This window comes from Triturus cristatus, chromosome 4_1, assembly GCF_964204655.1.
Source record: "Triturus cristatus chromosome 4_1, aTriCri1.1, whole genome shotgun sequence".
NCBI lineage: Eukaryota > Metazoa > Chordata > Amphibia > Caudata > Salamandridae > Triturus > Triturus cristatus.
The window spans coordinates 1,004,574,176-1,004,601,763 of record NC_140585.1 but is presented as its reverse complement, the minus strand read 5'-3'; the positions used below and the strand labels follow the sequence as shown (position 1 = coordinate 1,004,601,763).

The 27,588-nt window shown below is 42.4% G+C and overlaps 1 protein-coding gene across 4 annotated transcripts in view; it reads right to left on the bottom strand.

Moving 5' to 3' along the window:
* The window catches only part of MGAT4C (MGAT4 family member C), a 1,156,917-nt gene that overhangs the window by 411,708 nt on the left and 717,621 nt on the right, over positions 1–27,588 (bottom strand). For 3 of the 4 annotated variants that reach the window (XM_085653923.1, XM_085653921.1, XM_085653922.1), the window contains one exon: positions 25,526–25,645. The gene's annotated coding sequence lies outside the window, so the exon portion shown is untranslated. The remainder of the gene's footprint in view (positions 1–25,525; positions 25,646–27,588) is intronic. The other variant, XM_085653924.1, reaches the window with a different exon arrangement.

The window sequence follows — 27,588 nt, the reverse complement described above, 5'->3', positions numbered from 1 at the left end:
ATACGCGCATGCGTGCGTGCTCCGTGCAAGTTCGCGCATGCGCGCGTGCTCCATACGCGCATGCGTGTTTGCTCCGTGTGCACACCGTGCGCGCACCGTGCGTGCACGGCAAGTCATGTGATTTAGAAACAACACTTTTCATTGGTTTACAGTAGTTTCAGTTCCAGAAACTTCCAACACCACACCCACTCCCCTCATTATTACTTCTGATTCCCTGGGAGAAGGAGCTGAGCAACTTTTCCAGTACTCCAGTACTTGAGAATGGCAGAGCAGCAGTCATCTTCTGGGAGTGAGCAGGAGACCCTTGTGAGACAGAGACAGAGGAAACAGAAAGACTCTTTTATATGGCAATTTTTTACATTTCCAGACGGGCAGAAGAAGGTGAATGCTCCAAAAGTCACCTGCACTCTTTGTGATCGTGTCTTATCAAGAGGAGATCCTAAAGAGAAATACTCTTTTAGTATCTTCACTATGATCAGGCACGTTAGAGATGTACGTCCTGTGGCTTATGCTCGAGCTGCTAGAGAAAACCCACCAGCAGCTCAGCCGAGCACATCCACAGCAGTTCATCATTGGCAGCTCAGCCGAGCACTTCATCTGCGGCGGCAGCTTCACCTGGTTCGGTTCTTCTGGATATACACCCTCTGTTTAAGAGGGTGCATATACGGTGCAATGCGTGCAATGATCTTCTCTCTTATGCGGACACCAGCATTCCCCTAATAGAGAGCAAGATACAGCAGCACACGTGCGGCACCCTATAATTTTTGCCATGTCTTTTTTTTCCTCCGTCCCTCAATTAACACAACGGCTCTTTTTAGAGCCACCTAACATCTAAACACTTAAATTTGATTTTTAATTCTATTTTTTTTATGATTCCGCCATGTGCGCACCGTGCGCGCACCGTGCGCGCACCTCGCAATTTAATAAAAAATAGAAATGTTTTTTTCACCCTTCATGGTCCTTCAGGGACCCCCTGACAAAAGCTAAGTGGTCAGGAACTCTGTACCCTGCCCCCTTTTCACGTTCTCCACCTTTCTTTTTCACTGTCACACACAAAATGGCGGTCGACACTTCCTGATTTCGACTGATTCGAATGTTGACTGACATGAATCCACCAATCAGAATTACGCTCGTGTACGGCACCGTGCGCGGCTATAGATATTTATGTGCATTTAACTGCAATTTTCTCAGGAACTACTGAACAGATTGACACCATATATGCAAAAGGCACATGCCTGACCTGCGGACTACCTCTTTGCCAAATTTCAAGTAATTCTGTTCAGCCGTTCGGGCTGTACCTTCGACTAAAGGTCCTATGGAAAAATGCATGGGGAAAACACTTTTTGGAACCCCCCTTTTTTCTCAGCCCCCGCTTGACGAATCACCCCGAGACTTTCAGGGTAGGAGCTGAGCGGAGCGCCCCATTAGTTTTGATAATTTTGCGAGGATTTGTCAACCGGCGCCAAAGTTATTCAAAATAGAATTTTCAGATTTCCTATGGAAACACGGTCCTAACTATAACTATCTACTGGCGACCGCCGGTAGATAATATATATATATATATATATATATATATATATATATTACCTACTGGCGGTCGCCAGTAGGTAGTTATAGTTAGGACCCCTTTTCCATAGGAAAACCTCAACATTCTATTTTGAATAACTTTGGCGCCGGTCGATGAATCCTCGCGAATTTCTCAAAATAGGTGGGGCGCTACGCTCCGCTCCTACCCTGAAAGTCTCGGGGGGATTCGTCAAGCGGGGGCTGAGATAAAAGGGGGGTCCCAAAACGCGTTTTTCCCATGCATTTTTCCATAGGACCTTTAGAACGAGCTACAGCCCGAACGGCTGAACAGAATTACTAGAAATTTGGCAGAGAGGTAGTCCCTAGGTCAAGGAAGTGCCTTTTGTAGGTTTGGTGTAAATCTGTTCAGTAGATTCTGAGAAAATAGCCTTTAAATCAATATATATATCTGAGCCCGCTTACGGTACGCTTACGGTACGCTTACCGTAAGCGTACGGTGGCGTGCGCGAGCGCGATTCTGATTGTGTCTTAGATCTTAGTAAACATTCGAATCGGCCGAAACCAGGAAGCGGCGTCCGCCATTTTGTCTCTCGCACTGAGTGTTGTTTATCAAACATGATGGCCAAAAACATGTTACTGGGCTGTTATGACAACTCCCTCCCACATAGTCATGTTGAGGGAGTCCCCAAACATCCCCCAAGAGCAAAAACGGTTTTATTTTTTTTTCGGCAATTTCGCCGAGTACGCTCACCATAAGCGTACGGTAAAAAAAAAAAAAAAAAAAAAACACTATCCACACTTACCCCACCCCCTGTGCTTTTGGTGGCCGTAGGCCACCAAATGTACAGGGCTTATTAATAGGTAAAAAAAACTAAATTTTGGCAACATGAAATTATAAAATCGAAATAAAAAAAACACTATCCACATTGACCCCACCCCCTGTGCTTTTGGTGGCCGAAGGCCACCAAATGTACAGGGCTTATTAAAGTTGATAAAAACCGTGCACGGAACGAACTGCGTTTAGTGGGCGCGCACGCCTCGAATGGCGTAAAGTAACTTAGCATTTAAAAAACCGTACAAATTCACTGAAAAAACCATAGGTTTCACACACGTTATAGTTAGGAATTAGCATTTAAAAAACCTTGCAAATTCACTGAAAAAACCATAGGTTTCACACATGTTATAGTTAGCGGAAATTTTACTGATAAAAAACCAGTGAAATTGCCCCGTTATAGTTAGTGCTGGCAACTATAACTCACGCGACCGCAATCTTCTGCTGATGACATATGTGTCTTTATGAAAAAAAAATATTTGTAATATATGTATAGCTAAAAATGTATGGAAGAAGACATGGGCAAATAAGTGTCTAAATACAGTATTAGCATCAGCAGAGGATTGCGGTCGCGTGAGTTATAGTTGCCAGCACTAACTATAACGGGGCAATTTCACTGGTTTTTTATCAGTAAAATTACCGCTAACTATAACATGTGTGAAACCTATGGTTTTTTCAGTGAATATATATATATATATATATATATATATATATATATATATATATATATATATATATATATATATTATCTACTGGCGGTTGCCAGTAGATAGTTATAGTTAGGACCGTGTTTCCATAGGAAATCCGCAACATTCTATTTGGAATAACTTTGGCGCCGGTCGACGAATCCTCGCGAAATTTTCAAAACTAATGGGGCGCTACGCTCCGCTCCTACCCTGAAAGTCTCGGGGGGATTCGTCAAGCGGGGGCTGAGAAAAAAGGGGGGTCCCAAAACGCGTTTTCCCCATGCATTTTCCCATAGGACCTTTAGTCCGAGCTACAGCCCGAACGGCTGAACAGAATTACTTGAAATTTGGCAGAGAGGTAGTCCTCAGGTCAAGGATGTGCCTTTTGTAGGTGTGGTGTAAATCTGTTCAGTAGGTCCTGAGAAAATAGCATTTAAATCAATATATATATCTGTAAGCGCGCTCCGTGCGCTTACCGTAAGCTTACCGTACGCGTGCGGTGCCGTGCGCGAGCTCAATTCTGATTGGTGGTTACATGACTGTAAACATTCGAATCGGTCGAAATCAGGAAGTGTCGGCCGCCATTTTCTGTCTCTCGCACTGACAAACAAAGGTGGGGAACGTGAAAAGGGGGCAACGAAGAGAGTTGCAGACCCCCTAGTGTTTGTCAGGGGGTCCAAGAAGGACCCAAAAGTACGAAAAATACATTTAATAATTTTTTTAAAAAATCACGGCGTGCGCGTATGGTAAGCTTACCGTACGCGCACGGGAAAAAAATAAAATAAATAAAGAAGTAAAAATCACATTTATTAAATAAATTAAAGGACCCACAAGGGAGAAAAGAACAAATGTTACTCTGTAAAAAAAGGGGAGGCGCGCACGGCATGGACTGCGCAACGTGGGCCCTCGGTGCGCGAAGCGCACCGAGGGCCCACAGCGCGCGCACGGTGCGTGAAGCGCACGGTGCGCGCAGGGTGTGCGCACAGTGAAAAACCAGAAAAAAAATAAAAAATAAATACATAACTTAGCATTTAAAAAACCGTACAAATTCACTGAAAAAACCATAGGTTTCACACATGATATAGTTAGCTGTACATTTCACTCGTAAAAAACCAATGAAATTCCACGTTATAGTTAGATCAGGTAACTATAACTTGCGCGACCGCAATCCACAATGTGTAATTTCAGATGTCATCATTGATGTAATGAGTGATGTCACTGACCATGTCATGCGTGATGTAATATGTGACGTCATCAGCAGTTTATTGTGGGCGCGCAAGTTATAGTTACCTGATCTAACTATAACGTGGAATTTCATTGGTGTTTTTACGAGTGAAATGTACAGCTAACTATAACATGTGTGAAACCTATGGTTTTTTAAGTGAATATATATATATATATATATATCCAAGAAAGAAGTGACTCAAACAGATAGATTCACCAAAGAACAAAAATATATTTCCACTACAACGTTTCAGCTTCTGCCTTCCTCAGGTAGTACAAGATGGTTTGCTCTGTGGCTGCACAGATGACAGCTGAATTTTCAAAAAGCATCATGAGTGAAGATTCCATTTGGAATGTGGAATCAATGCTGTCCAGAGAGCTCTTGAGATATGCAGTAATCAGGTTGTGTTGTCAGTAATGTTCAGTCCATCTGGATGCAGTGATTTTAAACGGTACATCCAGAAGTTTTCCCTGGAGTCCAGTAGTTCTTCCTTTGAAACATGTTCCACGGGGAAAATCTTCAAATCTGATAGTGAATGATCCACAAGGTTAAAATGATTGGCTACAGGCTGGTCAATTTTCTTATTAATTATTGCAGATTTGTGGTTCCTGAATCGTGTACGGAGGTCATTCACTGTTTGGCCTACATATTGCTTTTTACAGCTTTGCCGTTGGCACTGAATCACATAAATAATGCATGTTGAGCGACATGTAAGATGCTGCCTTATTGCATAGGTCCTTCTCGTAACAGAACTAGTTATATTATTATATATAATATATATATTACCTACTGGCGGTCGCCAGTAGGTAGTTATAGTTAGGACCTATTATCCATAGGAAAATCGTAACATTCTATTCTCAATAACTTTGACGCCGGATGACGAATCTTTGCAAAATTTTCAATACTAATGGCCCGTTCCGGTCAGCTCCCATCCTGAAAGTTTGGGGATGATTCGTCAAGCGGGGGCTGAGAAAAAAGGGGGATCCCAAAACGCATTTTCCCCATGTTATTTCCCATAGGAAATTTTAGACACGGCTACAGCCCGAACTCCTGAATGGAATTACGCCAAATTTTGCAAAAAGTTTACCCTTGGCTCAGAAAGCCCCCTTTTTTTAAATGGTGTAAATCCGTTCAGTAGTTCCTGAGAGATTAAAAAAATAGTGGTGAAAAAATCATTTTCCCATAGGAAACTTTAGACACTGTTATAGCAAAAACTGCTGAACGGATTTACACCAAATTTGGCAAAAAAGGTACTGCTTGGCTCAGAATGCGACCTCTTTAAAAATGGTGTAAATCCGTTTAGTAGTTTTTGAGAAATTAAGAAATAAAGATAGTGATATTTAGAGGCACGGCAGATCCGCGTACCCTGCGCGCACCCTGCGCACACCCTCCCGATCACGAGTTTCATGTTAATTGACTGTCAACACTCCAAACCAGGAAGTGTTGGCAGCCATTTTGTGCCTCGGTAGAACAGAGGCAGAAGAAAACAAAAAAACAAATGTGGAAAACAGGAAAAGGGGGCAGGGTAGAAACACCCTGACCCCCTAGGCCTGCTCAGGGGGTCCCACAAGGACACCCAGGGCCCAAAAAAAACCATTTTTTTTTTAAATCGCGGGATCCAGCCGCGAAAATAAAATAACGAAGCACGTTTAAATAAAGCCCCCGGGTGGGCTAGGTCCCGGGGGCATTAAAAAACAAGTGTGGGGGCCCCAATCCCCCCCGCAGCCCTGGGGACCGCCACCCCCCGGGGCTTTGATTTTTTTTGTGGGGGGCATCCAAGCCCCCCCAAGCCCCAGGGACCGCCACCCCTGTGGCTTTTATTCAATAATTTGCTGGGGCCACACGGCCCCCCGCTGCCCCGGCGACCACCACCCCCGGGGCTCTTATGTTTTTTAATTATTCCTGTGTCGGGGGCTCGAGCCCCCTCACATGCCCCGGGGACCACCACCCCCCGGGGCTTTGCAAATGGTGGGAGAGGGGCCCCACAGGGCGTGTTTGCACACATGTTACCTCAGGCCCCACCCCCTTCCTTCACCATTGTGCAAACACGTCCCCAGGCGAGTTGTAAGTGGGGGAATTAATTCCCCTTCAATACTGAGGGTCCCAGAGGGCCAACTAGCCCACCAGGTACCTCCAGTATGCTCCAGGGAGCTGCGTTGCAAAGAGGTGTTCAGACGCCACGCCCATTTTTACAGCTCTCTGCAACGCAGCTCTGTGGCGCTTACTGGAGGTACCTAGTGGGCTAGTTGGACCCTAGGGACCCTCAGGATTCAAGGGGACTTAATCTCCCAACTTAAAACAGCAACAGGGCATGTTTACACAGTGGTGAAGGGAGGGGACGGGGCCTAAGGTGAAGTGCGCAAACACGCCCTGTGGCGCGTTTTAAGTTGGGGAAATAATTCCTCTTCAATCCTGAGGGCCCCTGGGAGCCAACTAGCCCACCAGGTGCTTCCAGTAAGCTCCACTGCTCTGCGTTGCAGAGAGGTGGTCCAGGCCGTGCCCCTTTTTACACCTCTGTGCCACGCAGCTCTGTGGCACTTACTGGAGGTACCTAGTGGGCTAGTTGGACCTCAGGGACCCTCAGGATTCAAGGGGAGTTAATCTCCCATCTTAAAACGGCCACAGGGCGTGTTTGTACGTTGGTGAAGGGAGAGGACGGGGCCTGAGGTGACCTGTGCAAACACGCCCTGTGGTACGTTTTAAGTTGGGGAAATAATTGCCCTTCAATCCTGAGGGCTCCTGGGGGCCAACTAGACCACCAGGTGCTTCCTGTAAGCGCCACTGTGCTGCGTTGCAGAGAGGTGGTCCAGGCCGTGCCCCTTTTTACACCTCTTTGCAACACAGGTCTGTGGCGCTTACTGGAGGTACCTAGTGGGCTAGTTGGACCCTACGGACCCTCAAGATTTAAGGGGAGTTAATCTCTCTACTTAAAACAGCCACAGGGCGTGTTTGCACACATGTCACCTCAGGCTCCCCACTCCCTTCACCAGTGTGCAAACGCGCTCCGTGGCGCATTTTAAGAGGTCGTTTTAATCCCCCTGCCATATTATGTACTAGGGTCCTACAGCGGAGGTCATGCTAATCACAGGGGTACCCCAACGCATAGTGTTCCCTAGTGTATGTAGGTGTTTTCACTGTATTGTAAGTGTCTTTTAGCATAGCACTGGCTCTAGGCCTGGTTAGTCAGAGTCAGTTACCACCAGTACCCGTCTGAAAAAGTTGTGGGCACAGGATGATTTTGCAACAAGGCCTCATCTGCTCCTCTGTTGGTTCTTTCTGCACATGTTTTGCTTCTTCCTTCAATTTTCTTTGTCTTTGTGGACTTCTGTTGCCTCTTTCTGCATTTCTTTTGCTTCTTTCTGTGCGTTTTTTCTTCTTTCTTCACATGTCCTAAATCTGTAGGCATAGTTAGAAACTAGCATTTAAAAAACCTTAGAAATTCACTGAAAAAAACATAGGTTTCAGGGGCGTTATAGTTAGTTGGAAATTTCACTCGTACAAAACCATTGAAATTCCCCCGTTATAGTTAGTTCAGCTAACTATAACTCGCACCCCCGCAATGCACTGCTGATGACGTCACATATTACATCACTCATGACATGGTCAGTGACATCACTCATGACATCACTGATGACATCTCAAATGACATCACTGATGACATCACTGAATTGCAACTCGGAATATACTGTATATGTATTAGAATGCCCCTGTCCAAAAAGGTACATGGGTAGTACCATCCACCCAGCAAAAAAAACGGATACTGGAGCATATGAGAGCCATCACTGAAAAAGATCAGACCTATTCGATGGCTCCCCATTTCGAAGTTATGCATAAAAGTGATCCGAAACTGCTCAAATTCTTTTGTATTGATCAGGTAGCTAAAAGTGAAAGAAGACAAGGGCATTGAGGGCCCTAGAATCTAAACACATAATAGACCTCCGAACTAGGGTTCCCTTAGGCCTTATTACTGAAGAGGAGTTATGGGCTCACTCAGATTAATTGGAGAATTATCTTCTGTGTGTTCTCTCTGTTTCTCCTATTTTTCCTCTACTCCCCTTTCTAATTTTTTTCATTTTTTCTTCCCCTTTAGCTTTTCGAGTGTATTAATTCTATAAACAAATGAAATGATTAATTGAGAGTTCTGAATCCCTGTTATGATTGCATAAATGAATTGTTTTTAGGCCTTTTTCAAGTGTATAGTTTTGTTGGTATGCCAATCCAGGGCGCAATTTTGTTCACTTCACAGTACTCTGAGTGGTTTGCCCATTCAGGGCATAATTGAATCAGTGTGCCATTATTTCTGTGGTAATCAAGCGGCACAGTTAATATTTATTCAGGCTGAACAAAGGTATTCAACCTTGCCATAAGCTACTACGCTCAATTCTGACTAGCCTGATAGAATGATCACAGAACATTCAGTAATTTTTCAATTATGTTAAAATTTTGATCATTCAATCATGAAATGTGTATATATGTATACATATTTCCTCTTTTTCCATTTACCACATGTAAGTAGTTGTATATATTGATATATAACTTTTGAGCACTGATCATCTTTTGTGAACCCACATCAACTCTGGAACAGGTTCTAAGATGGCCGCCATGTATTCTGCATTAGGCAGTGACTATACGAGGCCTTCTTTGATTTTGATGCTTCTTTTTAATTAACGTAATTCACGTACAGCACTTTAAATATGTGTCATACACTTGGAGTAACTGACATCGAGAAAGGCGGATTGCCGAAACGTGTCTGTCAGTGCGGGGGGTCTGTGCACAAATAAATACTTTTATTAAGGATCTGCTAGTGCTCTCCTGTTTACGCTGCTGGAATTGTTGCACGTGTGGAAAAAAAAAATATATATATACAGACATACACACACATATGTATACACACGCACCTATATGTATATATAACAACGGGAGACAGGCCCAAGTGTGTCTGGCATTTGCCAGTGACAAATCAGGCAGCTTCAGATTTCAGGAAGGGGGTGGGTAGGGTATCCTTTCAAGCTAGGGAAGCTAGGGTGGGTACCCTTTGAAGCTAGGGAAGGACTGAGTAGAAACCCTAGGCCACCTTGCCAAAGAGAGGAACACCCTTTTCCCAGTCCCAGGGCCCTTTGTCCCCTGACTGGAAAGAATACACATCACACCACAGGAGAGCTATTAAAAGTAATGTGACCCTGTACACTGTTAGAAAGGCATATTTGGTTCAGCCATTATAATGACAACTTTCTAAAAGTCTCATTTTCAGAATAGTAATGTTCAATCCAACTATACAGATAAATATATTTTTAAATTACATTTCGAATGAGCGGAAGAAATATTTTTCCATATGATCCCAAACTGAACTTATCACTTATTAAGTGGAATAAAGAAATATGTGAGAGTTAACCGCGCTACAGTGAAAAATGACATTAGGAGTTTTTCACTGTCAGGACATGTAAATCTTAAATGCACATGTCCTGCGTTTTAAATACCATGCACCCTGCCCTATGAAACCTAGGGTGATGTATAACTATTCAAAAGGAAGGTTTATGCACACAAATGTTTTATTATGCCATTTGGAAATGGCAGTGTAAAACTGCACTACATGCTGCAATTGTAGGCCTGAGTCATTTTTTACAGTGCTACATTAATGGGTGGCACAAAGAGTGCTACAACCCACTTGTAGCATATGCGTTTGTTTGCGTGGTTAAAAGTTCAACTTACAATGAATTTTTAGTTGATTTCCAGTGCCCTGGGCCTATTTCGTAGGCATCACCATGGGAACGCCAAAGAACCGCCCACCAGACAGGAGAAAACTCCTAATCTTAGGCGGTTCAACCATGGGTTTGGTGGCGCTGGAGTGGAGCGGTCCCACACCACCAAACTCGTAATGAGGCTCTAACACTGTTCCTGTAATAGTACTTTTACCCGAATAAAACGTGTAACTTCTGTAACAATAAAACCCGGAAATCACACTGTGCTACATAGGTGTACATGAAATTTCACCTGGGTTTAGTATTTAGTGTAATCTGTCATACACCTTTTAGCAGAGCCCTGGGGGACTGATTACATTTTTGTGTAGCAAGTTCGACATATGCAATCAGTTTAGATGGAAATAGAAAACGTAACATTTTCATTCATTTAAGATGCAATATAATAATCAGATATTTTGTTTTGACTGACTTGTCACTCTTTTAGGAAGAACATACAGAAAGTGGATTCATAAATTCATTTATAGATGCATTTATAACGGAAATCAGTGGCAGAAGAGAGAATACTGGATGTGTGTAAAGCATTGCTTTAACTTTTAAACTGCTAGGAATCAAACTTGGCTCACTGAGTTGGAGGTGGAAGCTATCATATTCTATATCTCTCTTATGCACATGAAAGAGAGCTCTTAAAAAACCATGACATAAGCACAATACACTAATGTGCTACCCTCCATGTGTGATTATGAAACTCATAATGACTATTGCAATCACATTCTGCTCATTGTAGAAAGACGCATTGCAAGCAATTAAGCCTGGAAAATTGTTGACCTTTAATTAATCAACAGAGAGTATCTTTCGGATGACTGAACTCAATGCTTCACTGTAAGATGGCACCATGCCTTCTCACAAAACGCTGTGCCAATTATACTATGACAGATGATCCAATTACAGAGAAACAGCCTGCAAAATGTTTCAAGTGCCATCCTTATTCCCTTAAGGGAAAGTTAAAATATGCCTACATCACAATATAACACTAACATTGCAAATGTTGTTATCAAGTGTGTAATGCGGATTATGCACCTACTCTTTACATATCTATTCTCTTCTAGAGTTTTGGGTAATAATTCGCGCAATTGTGCGTTGTATTGTAATTTGTAATGAAGAGCAAAGAACCAATCACTTTTTCTGATGTGTAGAGAAGTCAAAGATCTAACTGAAGGAAAAGTTTTGCAAAACATTTTTGCACTTTTTCAAATTCCTTGTTTCTTTAGTGTGTTTCTAATGGTTTTGAGAATGCTTGGTTGACCATGTAAGTAGGACAATTGTCCAGTCAGTACACAAAAACATAAATAATGACCGATGCATAGAACTATTTTGAGCCCTGACACAAATATACAGTTTATTGGGGTACTATGATTTATTTTTGTGGTGCATGCCCCTGAAACTGTGATCTCATCTTGTCAGTATCTTTGTGTATGTAGACTTGGGGCCAACCATGATGCTAGGCCATCCCTTCTTAAATGCCTATTTCCTAATAACAGGTGGAACTGAGGGAATACTACACCACCAATCTTGGAACCCCAACACAGAGGAATGACAACAAGTCAGTCACTATCTGCAAACGCCTAATATCAGACAGATACCAGAGACCTAACCAAGTAAATTCTGTTCAAGGTCCTAGGATCATGCGCTGAGGGGCATGCAGTTAGAGAATATGGTAAAGGTAAGAGGCAGTTTGCAGTGACTAATAAGGGACAGTTTGAGATATGTCTTGTAGTATGGCTGTGACATTCCAGCTCACTTCCCCTACTTCATAGTAAACTCCTGCTTCCCTTTTTCCCCCTCATCTTACTCTTCCTTTTTCTCTTGTTCCATCCTTTCTTCTTCCTTTCCTCATTCTCCTGTTCCCCTCCTCACATTTCCTCTTAGCACCTTCAATTATTTTTCATCTTCCATCCTCTGCTTTTCCATCTTCCATAATTCTCTTCTTTTCTTTTACATTACCTGCTCCTCCTTTCTACCCCTCACCTTTGCTCCAACCTTCCCATCATCACCTTTCTTCATCCCACCCTTCCTTCCTCCGATATTTCTCTGTATGCTCTCAACCTTCGTTTTCCATTTCCTGTTCTTTCACTTCCAGCACCTCTAATCTCACCCCAAATTCCCTCTCCCATGCCTCTCTTCTCTGACTCACCCCACATTGTTTTGTTGCCCATGCCTTTGCCCACCATGCCCTATCCTCTAGCATAATCCTGCCTTTGCCCTCCTACCCTTGCCTCTCTTCGATACCAGCTCTTCCCCTTCTTCCTCACCTGGTCTTCCTGTTACCACTGCCATTTCACACAACCATAATTTCTTTTCTTTCCACACTCATCTTTCCACCCTGTCTCAGCTTGTCTTGCCAGCATCCTCCTCTCCTTTTTTTGGGGCACCCTTTCTCACTTCTCAAAGCCCCTCTTTTATACTCTACCAGCTCTTCCTTCCAGTCTCTCCACCCTCATATCACAAATCCAAAACAACATACCAGCTTACATTACAATTCTACCCCATACACAATGAATGGAATTTATATTTAACTAGTATACCTCACAATACGTGAACATATCACTTCAAGCTCAATCAGATAAACACTGCCAACCACATTCAGATTGGTTAATCACAGCAGGAGCAAACATCAAGTAAACTGTCTTTTGGACCTGGCCCTCTCTGCAGGGTCACCCCAAAACCTTTTGCCTTTACCCATCCTATATTTTTGAATTAGTTTCTATTGGCCTTTGGACTTTGTGCTTGTTACCAATTCTAAACAGTACTAAAGTGCTTCAAATCAGTCCCTAAAACACTGTAAAATTGGCATGCACCCAATTGGCACATTTAATTTGCTTATAAGCCCCCTAGTTTGCTGATACATGTTCCCAGGGCTTGACAATTAAATGCCATTAGTGGACCTATAGCACTCATTGTACCATCCACTAAAGTAGCCTTTTAGAACCTGTCTCAGGCCTATCACCACAGCTTGTATTGCAGTTTTAAACTAAATCATTCACAAGGACTAAGCCTTCCTTTTTAATACTTGTAAGTAACCACTCAGGTAGGCCCTAAAAGCTGCCTGGGAAGGGTGCATGGTATTTAAAAAGTAGGACATGTGTGTTTACGGTACACATGTTTCAATAGCGAAAAAACTCCTAAATTTGTTTTCCACTTTGATAAGACCTATCTCTCCCATTGACTAACATTGGGTTGCCTTATTAAACATAATTAGTGATAACATAAGTTTGGCAGCAGGTGTTCAATTAGTGTTTTCACTTAAGTGAATTTAAATTTTAAATACTCTTTAATAATAAAGTTGTCAGAAAATGTCACTTATAGAAAGTTGTCATTTTCTGTGCCTATAATAATAATAATAATATCCACATTTGTAAAGCGCAAACAATCACCCGTAAGGGTCTCTAGGCGCTGGGGGCCGTCGGGAAGATTAAGCAAGCTATTGCCCAGAGTCACATGGTGCTGGGCTAATCTGCCGCCGGCGCCAGGGATCCGGATTCCAGAGTCTGTCGCCCTGGCGCCACACCTCCTAAGCAAGTGCGCCTTTATGCCAGTGTCCAGGGGCACATGATTGTCATTGGCTCACCTGCTGTGGGATGTGTATTTCTCCCAGACTCAGAAGAAGGAGTGCTTTTCTGGCATGATGCTTGAAGGACTGCCCAGTTGCCTGAGGAATGAAGAGTGGTCCTGCTCCTTTAACCCAGGACCACCAGACTCCAAGGGAGAGTTGGCTGGTATCCTGTGTGGGCTATATGGACACAACAAGCTCCAGAGACCCTGAAACTTATCTGAGTGATGCTGGTGGGCCCTTCTGGAGGGGGTCCTATCTCCAAAAACTGTCCTGAGAACCCATAGGAGACTGGGACCTACCTGCAAGCCGACCTGATGAAGTTGCATTGCCTGATTTACTTCGCCACAGCTCCCATTTCGTTCTTCTTCGCAGCACAAATCCTCTTCAGCTGTATCTCTCAATGATGGTATCCAGCCTCATGGAGCCCTCTTTGACTGTAGCATGCAGCCTTGTCCAGCTGGAAGAATCTGAGCTTCAGAAAAACGTCTTAGTCTGAAGATAGAAAGCAGCCTTCAATCCTGCTGAAGGTTTATGGTTTTTGACAAGGAATCCCGTTCGTGTTGGTAAGGTTCACGGAGAGCAAGGTGAGCATTGTTGATGGTGGTTGGCGTGGCACAAAGAGCAGGATGGGTTTGCTGGAACTTCATGGAGAGAGGAGTTGGCCTAACGGCTAGGGCGGTCGTCCTCGAATCTGGGGAACTGGGTTCGAGTCTCGGCAATGACGCTGAACATCCTGTGATTCTGGGCAAATCACTTAATCTCCCCGTGCCTAACCAAAAAAATAATGTGTGTCCTCATGTAACGTAACTGGTGCTATGTAAAGTGCTCTGATACCCGATTCTGGTCAAGTTCGTGCTATATAAAACTCTGCAAAAAAAAAAAAGTGGTCCTCTGCGGTCGATCGATGCTTCCTGTACATAGAGATGGGCTGACAGGAGCTCGCACTGAACTTCGGTGTGAGCAGCGTGGTTCTGGTGCGAACTGGCCTGGTCGAGCTTACAAAGGGTCCAAATGCTTGATTTGAAGAGCCCATGAGCCACACCATGGGTCCAGGACCTGAGAGGCTCCACTTGGCAGGTCAGGAACTAGCTGCAGCTGGGTTCAGGAACTGGTTAGGGAACTTTTTATGTCCTGAGGCTCAGATCAGAAGGCCAGCAGACTAGTCCTGTGAGTCACTAATGGGTCCTGGGTTGAAGATGAAGTTGCAGGTCCAGTTCTTCTTCCCCAGGAAGAGGGCAGCAGGCAGCAAGTCAGCACAGGAGGGCAGCAGTTACTGTAAAGTAGCAGTCCAGCAGAGTGGCAGTCCTTGCTGCAGGACAGCAGTCCTTCTTCCTGGCACAGTATCCACAGGTCCAGAATTGTACTGAAGAGTTGGTGCCTGGGGTCCTCTTTTTATACCCTGGTGCTCTGGTTCTGGCAGGTGGGAGAAGCTTCTAGACAGGGGCTTTAAAGTGTGTGGAATCTCCTGCCCCCCACCCTGGCTCCAAGCTGGCTGTTGGAACAGTGCAGTATTGTTGTTCCCTTTGTATGAAGGCAGAACACAGGCTATTCAGTTTAAAGTGGGGTTGTGCTTGGCCCTGCCCCTTTCCTGTCAGCATATGGCCCATTCAGGCACATCTAATCCCTCTATTGTGTGACCGTCTGTGAGGAATTCACGAAGTCTGTCAGTTACACCCAGTCATTTGGCTCAAGACAGGCTACAGACCCAAACATGCTAAAGACAAGACAATGCCAACTTTCTAAAAGTGGCATTTTCAAAATTGTAATTTAAAATCCGACTTCACCATATGTTAGGAGTTTAAATTACAGTTCCAGAGACACCAAACTTCAACTGCTTAAGTCTTTCTATTTGGAAATATCAAATGTAATAAGGCAGCTCCAATGTTGTCCTATGGGAGGCATTGCAGTAGTGAAAAACGGATGTAAGAGTTCTTCACTATCAGGACAGTTAAAACTTAAAAGTACATGTCCTACTTTCTAAATGCATTACCCCCTGCCCTATGGGCTGTCCAGGGTCTAGCCTAGGGGTGACTTAAATGTAGTTAAAAGGAAGGTTCGGGCCTGGCAAAAGGTTTATTTTGCCAGGTCGAATTAGCAGTTTAAAACTGCACACAGGCTCTGCAATGGCAGGCCTGCTATATGTTTAAAGGTCAACTTAAGTGGGTGGTGCAATCAGTGCTGCAAGCCCATTAGTAGCATTTAATTTACAGTTCCCGGGGAACATGTAGCGCCACTCTACTAAGGAATCATAAGTAAATTAACCATGTTTAGAGGGGGAGAGCACAAGTACTTTAGTACTGGTTTGCAGTGGTAAAGTGTACAGAGTCCTAAGGCCAGCAAAAACTAGATCAGCACAAAATGAAGGAAGAAGGCAACAAGTTGGGGTGAAGACCATCCTAAGACTAACAGGTCTAACAACTTTATTACTGCTTGAGTGCTGAATAAATAATTTACACATTGCCTCTAAGTTAAGCCTGTCTGCCTTTGTGGCAAGCTACCAAATGATTAAGCTCAAGTTAACTTAGTGACTTGTTGTGGTTCACCCGCACAAGGATTGAGTATCTTATTTGTGTGGCTTCCTTTCCTTTTTTTTTCTTTTTTCCATTTGTAAAGCATCTGATTACACCAGCGGTGTGTCCCCGCACTAAGATCAGACCTAAGAAAGAGAGAGCAAGAGCATAAGATGCAGAATGAAGGTACAAGATAGCTACCAAAGTTACGATGCAAATAACCAGGTTTTCAATTGTTTGCAAAAGGAGTGTTCCACCGAGTTGGATTGCAATATTAAGGGCAGGGAAATCCAGATTTTTTCTGCCTGATAGCTGAATGAGCCAGCATCCATTCTTGCTTTGCAAAATTGTGGGACCTTAGCCTGAAGGGTTCCACTCGATCTGGGAGTGCGAGAGGGAGTGTAAGGGGTGATCATAAGTCAGAGGTAGCTAGGGCTCCTATTCCAACAGATTCAATGGCAATAGCACATAGCTTTGTAAGTAATTCTCTTCTCAACAGGCAGCCAATGGAGGGTGTTCAGAGCTTTGGAGGCCGAGGATCTTCTAGGGAGGCCAAACATGCTGCAGAAAACTGACGCTAAAGCGATGATAATGGGCTTGATAATATGCCCTTGAGAATTCCCATAGAAGCCCATTTTCTGGTGTCAACATGGGCTTCTATTGGAATTCTCTGCGGCATATTATCAAGCCCATTATCGCCACTTTAGCGGCAGTTTTCTGCCGCTGAAGCGGCGATAATGTTAACGCCGTGCTTGATAATATGCCTCTAAGTGACTTTGGGGCATATTATCAAGTCAGGCGATAAAATTATCGCCGCTTTAGCGGCAGAAAACTGCCGCTAAAACGGCGATAATGGGCTTGATAATATGCTCTATGGAATTCCAATTGAAGCCCATGTTAGACGTCCTTCACATTTAACATGGGCTTCAATTGGGTTTCCATAGAGCATATTATCAAGCCCATTATCGCCTTTTTAGCGGCAGTTTTCTGCCGCTAAAGCGGCGATAATTGTATTGCCTGGCTTGATAATATGCCCCATAATGCTCCGTTTGGGAACATGTGGGTTTGTCTCTTCTAGGGTGCCTGGATGTCCTTTAGTTTTCATCAGTGCTACATCACAGCCATCTCTGACTTCATTACTATTCTAATCCGTTGTTTTATTTTTCAGGACTTTATCCTCACGGAATACATCCGTGCACCAAAGAGAACTTATAAGTAGGGGTGGGCGGAATTCGCGTAATCGTGTTACACAAATCTCCGCGAAACGGTAAAAAATCTCCGCGAACACGCAGAAATTCCGCGAACACGCGGAATTGCTTGTTCGCGATACTTTTTTCCTGTTCGCGATCGCTGTTTGCGTGCTCGGGGTGAAATATCTCGCGAACACGCATATTGAGAACGCGAACAAGCAAAAAATTTCGCGAAGTCGCGGAACGCAGATTTTTGGGCAATTTCGCGTTCTCCGCGGAACGCGAAATTACCCAAATTCCGCAAATTCCGCGAACGGAACGGAATTTACCGCCCAGGCCTACTTATAAGACATTCATTAGAAGTAGCATTTGAATACCGAGCTTCATGAATGCAAATAATGGCGCGCGCCCCTGGGACGAGAGAAGTTTCGGTGCGGTTCGAAAAGACTCTTTTTGGCTTGCACGCTAATTCTAATTAGACGCTGAGCAGCAGGAAGGCCAATGAGCTGCCACTCAGCACCCCTCGTGGAGGCAGGTCCGGAATGACTCGCGTTTATTATCAGCTGTGTCGTTTTGCAAGAAAACACATTTCAGTAAGCAAATAATAATTGGAAAGTATGCATACATATTTATTTACTGCATTTGTATCTTTATTTAAATTCTCATCGCACAGCATGCTACCAAGACCAGCCTGCTTGGGAATTAGTATGTGACATCCCATACATTAGTTTTCTGGCCAGAATTCAGGAAAATGTTCAAGAAGAAAACACATGGCGGCCATTCAAATGAACAGTGTATTAAAATGCATTTCCTTCAGCACATGTTCAGCCTAGACAGGGAAAGAGCGTCTATGTGATCAGCAAGCTGGGCTCAGTTCTTGAAAAAAACAACACTCATCGGCTTTCTGTACTTTTTAATCAGCCCATTGATCTGTATAACTACTTGTGGTTGAGGTAGAAAACAACCTGTCATCCCACGTGTTGTTTTCTATTATTAAACTCTGACATGCAACCACTCGGACAAGAAAAAGCATTGCCAGAGCACACCAGTGGTATGTGCGTGCTATGCAAATGAAGGGTAACTATAGCAGTAGAAATACAGCGACCCAGAGGGATAATGCACTTGTTGCAGAAATGTTTGTGCAAACACACTGCTATACTATCATCATCATTTAATTTTTATTGTGCCAATTTTTGGCCATTAAAGACACAAAGCAATCTGACATTACACAACATTTGTGCAAGGTGCCAAATAAAATATGTAGAAAGTGTTAAAACCATAATAAAAAGCGTAAAGTCCAGAATTTTAAGATAAATATTGTTTCAACAGAGTGGGCCCTCCATGGTTTTCCTAGTTCTACCTGCAGCTTTTAGAAAAGAGCATACTCTGAAGCAAATAGCAGGTGTATTCAATAGCCGCACAAGGAACAAAGCCTCGCTACATTTGCGATGGCCCAATGATTTTAAAAGAGGCTTGAGCAAAAGTCTGCGATGGTATCTAAAAAAGTTGCAAAAAAACCTATAGGGGCTGATTACAATGCGGCCCAGAAATGCTACTATTTGGCCGCTTGGTTTACTTTCCGACTGCCGCATTACAATGCTAGGTTTCAGAAACTAAACTGGCAGGTCATTCCGGTTGGCTTCCAATGGGCTCAAGGAGTCAGTCGGACAGTCGGAACCAGCTCGTAATCCCAAAGAGCCGGCCTTTCCGCCCTTGCGATTATGATGCACGGTTTCCGGCATGGACATCTTACATCTGTGGTACACAACATTTTGTTGCAGATATTTATCAATGTAATGTCCATCATATACATGGTTCAAAACCCCTGACTGACTGGGATTCCATAACCCAAGAAATTAAATAGGTGTCCCCATGTCATTCTTATATCTCATATTATAACACTCATAGAGCCATTGTGAAGTGGGATGTGAGGTTGATATTTTTTGGATGGTGTGGTGCTTTGGATCCTAGCAAATTATTCAAATTCTTTTGATAATTTATGGAACTTGAAGCAATCAAGCCCACACAACAATCTTTGACACAATATGGTAGAACACCACCTGAGGCAACCCAGAGAAATCTCAATTTTCCCATATCTGCCCACCCAGTGCCAAGGCATTCTAGGTTTCCAATGCCATCAGTGAGCTTCACTTATATATTTCACCCAGGAAAAGTCAAAGCATCAGTTTCCTATCTGAGCCCTGCAACTATTATATAAATATCTTAACCCTAGATCCTGTTGAAATAAATGTGAATTCCCACCAAGATTTATTCCCGAAGTGTCTCCAGCTAGCTGTTATAAATCAGGTTGCTGAAAGCATTTCACATACCACTATCACCCATTAACCACCACACTAAGTGCAACATTCCTTTTCTCAGCAAAATCCTGGAGGGTGATATCTAGGGAAGCAGCAACACTGAGTGAAATAAACAATGTTCATCACAAAGTCTACATGGGATTCAGATAGATCTTAATCCACTTTGCTGACAATGATAAAGGCCTCCTATTCACTAGGTGTAGGAGAACCCATAGTCTTGTTCCTGCTAGAGCTATTTGCAGAATTGTATGTGGAGGACCACAAGTTTCTTTCTCAAATATAATCTTGAAAAATGGTCTGGCCCTGCATTTATGCTTGTCCTTTCAGTCAATACAACAGTGGAGAGTGGGCAACAGTACGGCTTCAGTCAAACTTGTCTTCTCCTCCCTTCTACATGGGAAAAAGGAATGGCTGCAACCTTTTAACATTTATCCACCGCCCTGGATGAAGATAATCACAAGACCTCAACTAATATTCAGGTTGTGTGTACAATACAGAGGTTCAGATATCAATGAAACACTTACCAATGATGAAGGATAATTTCTTGTGGCTAAAAGGCAGCCAAACTGGGATCAGTTAGACCTGGCATCCTCCCATAGACACAGGCCCATAGACTGCTCTTTCCCATAAAATGCAACATCTGGTCACATATTTGATCTACAGTTCTTCTTACATGAGAGTCCTTTGACTACTTCAGACTAAACTATGCATTGAACCTACAAGCAACCTGATGTAATCTCCACTGAAATACTTGTCACAAGAAAATAAAGTCTACGCCTGCCTCTGGCAGAATTCAGATACATAAACACACACTTCCACATCATAACATACCTATTTTTATGACGATGGGCCATTGACCATAATGAAGTTTGTATTTATTATTCTAACTCCATGCACGCTCTGATAATAGGGTAGGTTATAAAGTGGACCAAGGCAAATATAAGTGGATGTTTAGGTTTTTTGATACATACACTAGAAAGTACCTAAACACACTACCAAGACTGGTCCTCCTAATGCACCGGATCCCACAAAGATAGTGTTTGTCTGGTTCAGTCAGGGTTTACCTATACTATTAGGGCTGATCTCGTCCTCACAGTGTGGGTTATACATACATACACACACACACAAACACACACATTGCCAGACATACCTAGATATACGAGGTCTGATCATTGTCCATGATGGAGAATGTATTTGCTGTTCTAACTCCACATGCACCTTGATGCTGGGGTAAGTTACAAAGTGGACCTCAGCAAATGTACCTGCATTTTTAGAGTTTTATACACTCACTTGGAGGTTCCTAAGAAATTACAGTGACTGGTCCCCATAGCACCCTGGTCCTCCTAGAGATGGTTTGCATTATGATCTATGCAGGTGGGCCTAAGAAAGGAAGCCATGAACTTCAGATGATTCAAAACTAATTAAAAAGACTATGCTCATGTCTATTAATTTCGATTCGAAAAAACACGCTGCTTACTTTCGGCCCAATTACGATGCGGTTAGGAAGGCCACCTAATGGCATTTGCTCCGTCTGACTCGGATCGAGAATGTGTCTTTCTGACCGAATCGGAAAGGTCTCTGACCAACCGATTAAGATGAGAGTTAGGCGTTGGGAATATTCCAATCCAAACCCGATGGCATTTGGAATGACCAAGCCGTATGGAGCAGAATCGTACATCTCTACAGGTCGCGTTTCCGAATGACCGATTGTGATGCTGGATTCAGACAGCCTTTCCGGATCGTGCCATCCAACTCGAATCAGCAGTCTGAATCAGACTTTGAGGGCCTGTAGCGGGCCCCCTGCACCCGGAGCCTTCCCAATCGGGGCCGTGGGGGTACCCATGGGTCTCCCCTTACCAGCCATGCACAGTGTGGCAGGCACCAGGGGGGGCCCACCACAGGGTGACCGATTTTCCAAAGCCACCCCTTTCTTCAAAGGGAGCCTATGCATTTGGTCGGAACATAGGCTCCCATTGAAGTTAATGGGAGTCCGATCCAATCATATGTGGAAGCATCTGTATGCATCGTAGTTGGTCGGTCAGACTCTCCTGATCCGAGTTGGTTAGAAACCATTTCCAAACCGGTTTGGTTGGAATGCTTTCCTAACTGCATCTTTATCGGGCCCTTAGAGTCAACCAAACTCGAATTACTTACTGTTGACATAACATAAGGTGTACAGTTATTAAAAACATCTAGTAACTCAAAATAGTTCTTCTAGCCAATTTCAATCACAGAAAACATGGGAGAAAGATAATCAAAGGACTGTGCCTTCAACTCTGACATGCCCCAGATTCACTCCAAAGAGATTTACCCAGTTTTCAGTCTTTCAGGAAACCACACTTATACATCCCCTAGAACTATTTAGTCACCTCTAAGACGACTTTCTCTACAAAAGGGAGTTACCCCTCAAACCACATTGAGGCTCAACCAAAATCAACATAGTCCAAGAACATTGTGCAAGATCTCTGATAAACATGTGAGACATGACCAGTCGCCTGGACTTCAAAAAGTGGTGCCTATGACCAATCATCTATGCGCTGTGAAATGGTCAAAAGATCATATACTGTTACGGGACAAAACTATTAAATAATACGAATAATATTACTAATAACAAGTAAAATAATAATAATAATACAAATAATAAGTCTTCCTGGGCAATTACAGCACTGTTAAAAGGCACAAAACAACAGCCTTCTTGAACAGACGGATTGATCCATTAGGATCATATATTTGCAATAAGCCTTATACTAACAACGAAGAATTTAAATATGTATCAGAATCCAGCTTTGATTTGAAAAGCTGATTTATTATTTATCCATGAAAAAGAAATGTTTTAATTGTGTCTCTACTCAAGAATGTATTAAGTAGATGTGCAATGATTTTAAGAAAGTTTGAAATACATACTGACGTTTCTGGTGTGTATCCAGTTTTATTTATAATTTAAGAATTGTTTGCCTTTTTAACTTCACTGCTCATATTTCAAATGTACTTCGAAGTCTCTATTTTCACATATGATCATATATATCTGAATGCCTCTACAATCGAAATATTTATCTTTTTTGTAATGAAGAGATCAGATATTGTGGATGTTGTATTGGACCGAGCTGATCTTGATGTGCTCACAATTCTTCATTTCTTTTTCTCTCCACACAAACATTTAAAAAGTGGGTTCGCCAACCTTTATTTTTGCACATCCTACTCTTTGATCTAAAATGGTTTATTGACTTTAGCTATATTTCCCTGCCTCAAAGCATTATTCACTCTATCAGACAAATGGACATTCTTTTTCTCAAACGCATATCTTGTAAGCTGGTAACAACATTATCTTCCTATTCTCTGTCTTTTGAGACAGTAGCTGTAATATGTCTGTATATTTGAAAGTCCTTGTTATTGCTTGCTATGAGGAGTAATGTGAAAGTTTTCAATACTTATTAATCTTTGTTTAATGATATATGTAATAATACGTTTCGTTTGTTTAATAATCGTTTGGGGTCAGTGTTGCTTTGTAAGTAACACTGCTGTGCACCTCTGTTGCAGTGAGATCTCACTTTGAATGGAAACCAGAAAGAAGTGTTGATGTGTGATGACTACACTACTGCAAATTAGATCTCGAAATAGTGCAGTCGCTAATTATTCTTAGCAGCCACCATCATTATCTTTTCTTTTTCTGCTGAATTAATGCCCAAGTGACATAAAGCGCTTTGTGGTGTCCTTTGAGAATCAACTTGAAGGTGGAAATTGAAATATCAAGCAATGACTGTTCGAATCCTCTCTCCTGTGCTAGGGAATTGCACTGTCTCATTTAGCAGGAGTTAATTCAGCTAGTTCAACCATTTTTTCTTGATGTCCGTTTGTCATTAAGAACAAATGGTGATCGAAAATATGTTTTCTTGTTAAAATTACACTTCAGACATAAGCATCATTTTAAGTCTAACCATTGGAGCTTTTGACCAAAGAATGTCGATTTTTGTGCTTTAGAAAGGCACATATATGATAAAGGATGATTATTCACTTTCACATTTATCATCTAGGCATGCCCTAAGTTAAACTAAAAATAGTTTTTAACAACATCCTGCACACAATGATGCAGACACTGCAGTATCTTTTGAATCTACAGATCGATATAAAGGTGAGGTTTTTTTTTTTTTAATAGCCTTGGGGGCATATCAGCAAGAGACGGCGATAACTATTGCTCAGCGTGCTTAGCGCGAGGATAATTATCGCCAGCTAGCGCTGAATTTTATCGCTGAGAGAGTGTGCTATCAGCAACGCTTATCTCTAAAGCGATAAAATTCCAGGCGCAAGCTGCCAAATGTGCGATTATCGCAGGGCAGACTTAACCATGATATCCACCTTCCATTGGATATCATGGTTAAGTCAACCTAAAAGTAGGCGTAAGGTTAGCGCTACTTTTCTTATCGCTATGCTTGTTAGCTTGCCCATTGATAATTGGAGAAATGTCGGTTAGCGACATTTCTCCAGTTATTTTGGGATGGAACGCCCACCTTTGCATCTCATTAGAGATGCAAAGGTGGGCGTTACGGGAAAGGGCTCTAAGGCAAGGATTCGCGCGATAGCGTGACCTTGCTGATAAAGCGATAAAAATTGATACTTGTATAGCGCACTACTCACCCGCAAGGGTCTCAAGGCGCTTGTACGAATACCGCTGTGGAACCCATCCTGCCTTTCCCTGTGAGGTGTCCACTCCTGGGCACCCCCAAGGTGGAGGTCAGGCATCCTTAGCGTTGTGGGGGCCGTTGTGGAGATTAAGCAAGCTATTGCCCAGAGTTGCAGAGTGGGACTCCATGATTGGAATAGGCACCAAGGCGAGAATTATCAGGTCCGTGGAATTTTGAGCCCAAGACCCGCCGAGGCAGGGAATTGAACCCTGATCCCGGGCCAGACCTCTGCATCAGGGTCTGCCGCTCTAACCATTGAGCCACACTTCTCCACGATAAAAGTATCGCCGCTTTTCGTCCAAAAACAGACGCTAAAGCAGCGATAATTCTATCGCCTCGCCTTGATGATATGCCCCTTGGTTTTTGAGCAGTTGCCCATTTTCAAACATCTGTGTCCCAAATTGACTATTTTACTTGTGTGATAGTGTCATAGTAATTCATCTAGAAATATAAGAGTAAAGGTCTCAGTTCTTTTCTAATACTTTTTGAATTAGAGCATTAATTTCCAATAAATCTTAAAGCAGCTTTAAAAGTAGGCAACCTATGTTTGATTTGTTCCCAATACTCTCCTCTTGGGCAGTCAATATTAACTGGATAACCCTTTCAAATCAAATCTATGAAAGTGGTGGAGATTAGAGATTCACAGCTCGATTCAATTGAGTGACAGTAGTGCCTCAAGCTAGAAGTGAAAACAAATGATAGGAATGGAAAAATCCCTATATATGGCTGTGTAGGGCGAAGATATTTTATTTATTATTACTATACCACAATAGTCCATTTTGTTTATAACCCAGGGTGTTTTACCCTAAAACTATGGGTGGTAATAATAAATACCACAATATAACATTATTTCAGAGGCCTTAGCATTGAGGTCTGCAATAAGCAGTTTCTCAGGGGCATTATGACTTCAATATGTTTACGAGATGTTTACGAGATGTTTCATTACAAAATTGATTCACGTAATAGCCGATTTGCTAGTTTTGGTAATTTTTATAAATCATTTGTGTAGAAAGCTTATCCAAGAAAGATCTCTCTGGACGAACCTGATGTTTGATTGACACTAATATATATTCACTGATGAGAGCATAACATTATTTTAACCGTAGGTATCACCCCTCAATCAGGACAGTGTTTAGAAATGGATTCATAAAAGGAATGTTATCATCATGTTAATTATATATTATCATGAAAGGAGTTGAACACTCAATGCTTTATCAATACATTTATTTATTGAACCAGAACGACTTACCAAAGGTCACTCACATCAGTAAACATCAATCTGCAGCTCTTAGAAATAGAATCAATCCCACAAAAAATAAGACGGGGAGCTCCACTGTTTTGTCTCCACATATCAAGCTATTCGTCTAACCTAAAGGAGAGATCAGAAAATTTCAAAATCAAGTTATGAAAGTGGGATACAAAAACTTCAATACTTGCAAAGTATGTATTATTAATTCAAAGTATCCCAAAGAAAGTTGTGTTAATGGAATATTGCTGTCAGAATATCATCTGGCATTAACGCTGTGTCTCAATTATCATCTACAAAAATATCCCTCTATTGTGGTTATCAATGGAAAATCTACACAAAATGGAACAATATTTTAGCAATCAATATTCAAGACACAGCATTTGTGTCACATGATATTTCTGCATATAATATTTTGAGGTACAAAACAACATAGTTTGCATCATGGCAGAAATATCAGGAACATTTCAAGTTTGGACAAGCACAGATTTTTTGTTGGAAAATCTGAATTGATAATTTTAAATGCATTTATTTAAGATTCAACACAGATGCAAATCACATATTAATTTTACTGAATCATGGTCACATATGATAGTCATTATGAAGATGTTACACTAAAACTCATATTTATCTGTTAAAAGAATGTGTTGAACAGTCGTTGAACTGGAATTGGCTAAGATTGTAATTGATTGACCTAATTCATTTAATCTTTCTTAAGTAATTTAACAGTTCATTCAACACCTGGTTATTCACCCTATAATTTCATCTTGTACTATGTGACATGCCAGCTGTAAAGGCACCTAGAGATCCCCCTGGGATGATTTGTGCGCAAAATAAATGAATAAATAAATCAAAGGAATTTAACAGTTCGTTCAACACCAAATTAATGGCTTAATATATTTTCATGTGGAACCTGTTTCTAAAACAATATCTAGAATAAGGAAAATAATTATAATAAAATTACAATAAAGATGCTGATATTTTTTCATGTTGTCCCTTCTGGCCCTTCGTGGTACATTAGGAAATTGCTTGATGTCTAGTTAATTCAAGTCACAATCATGGTACTGATTATATTTTACAATACAAAACAAGGCACCCAGATGTCATAAATCCTGCTCCTGCAGCCACTGCTTTTTGCCACTGCACGTTGTAGACCTGTGAAATTTATCACTTGGTCCTACCAGTGCCTACTTTTTTGAGGCATTTTCGAAACCCTTTAGTAGCTTGGCACAAAAGCAGCCGGGCTTAACTTAGAAGCACTGTGTAACGTATTCATGCAGCAATTCAAACAGTTATAAAGTGAAAACACAACATGAAAAAGCCCACACCAATTTAGAGAAATACTGTAAAAATGAATACATTATATGAAACTGAACTGACAATACTTCAATTAGTAGAACCGAGAATGTGCAATTTTAAAAAGTTCAGATAAGTATAATGTCTAAAAGCTCAAAGTGTCACTTGCGGTTAATCTGGTTGTAGAGACTGGCTGAAAGTCACAAGTTCAAGCTGATTGTGAAGAAGCGTGGGCCGGATACAGGGCTCAGGTTAGTCCCTCTGCAAGAGTTTCCTTCAAAAGGCCAGCACGAAGAGTTCCATTTGCAGTGGAGAGGGATGTCAGTAGCAGGTAGAGCATTGCAGATGGTCGTCGCTGTACAGCGAAAAGAAGTTCAGCTGTCGCAGATGGTTGAAGCGGTAGCATAAAGTCCTATCTGGCATCATGGAAGACCATGCTAGAAAATTGCATTGGCAGTCACCGCGGGCTGTCATTGATGTTGCGTGAAGTGCATATCTTGCATTTCCCTGTGTTACTAGCAGTCTTTGTGGCACAAAAACTCAGGTTCACTGGAGCTTTGCTTTGATGGGCTGTGGGGATTGCAAGATCTTAGCCCAAACAATCCCATTCGCAGTTGCGAAGACCCCTAAACTTTAGGCTGCTTCCGTCCTTTAAAGTGTAGCTCAACTGATGTCCCACCAAGGGTCTAGGACCCAAGAATTACCTTTTGGGGATTAGGAACCCACTTCAACATAGGCCAGAAGGGTTTAGGTAGTTCCAGTTGCAGGTC